We start from the raw sequence: 634 nt of genomic DNA on the forward strand, positions 1-634 counted from the left end.
CACCTCCTGGGTTCAGGCAATTCTTCTGCCTCAGCCTCCTGAGTAGCGGGGATTACAGGCATGCGCCACCATGCCCAGCTAATTTTTTGTATTTTTAGTAGAGACGGGGTTTCACCATGTTGACCAGGATGGTCTCGATCTCTTGACCTTATGATCCACCCGCCTCGGCCTCCCAAAGTGCTGGGGTTACAGGCGTGAGCCACCGCGCCCGGCCCAAGCTCTCTGTATTCTTTAATACTTTTTACTTAGGTTCACAGTGGTCCTAAAGCCAAGATACAGCCCTAAGCTCCTCATAGGAGTTGTTTTGTTTTGTTTTGTTTTGTTTGAGATGAAGCCTTGCCCTGTTACCCAGGCTGGAATGGCGTGACCTCAGCTCACTGCAACGTCCGAGCTGTATTTTAAAGGAAGATACTCAATACTCTAGGAAGTAGATCATCAAAAAAAATTAAAAAGGAAGAAAGGCCGGGCGCGGTGGCTCAAGCCTGTAATCCCAGCACTTTGGGAGGCCGAGGCGGGTGGATCACGAGGTCAAGAGATCGAGACCATCCTGGTCAACATGGTGAAACCCCGTCTCTACTAAAAATACAAAAACATTAGCTGGGCATGGTGGTGCGTGCCTGTAATCCCAGCTACT

The sequence above is a fragment of the Sapajus apella genome, unplaced genomic scaffold (genome assembly GCF_009761245.1).
Source record: "Sapajus apella isolate SASKATOON/1434 unplaced genomic scaffold, GSC_monkey_1.0 scaffold43, whole genome shotgun sequence".
NCBI classification, from domain to species: domain Eukaryota; kingdom Metazoa; phylum Chordata; class Mammalia; order Primates; family Cebidae; genus Sapajus; species Sapajus apella.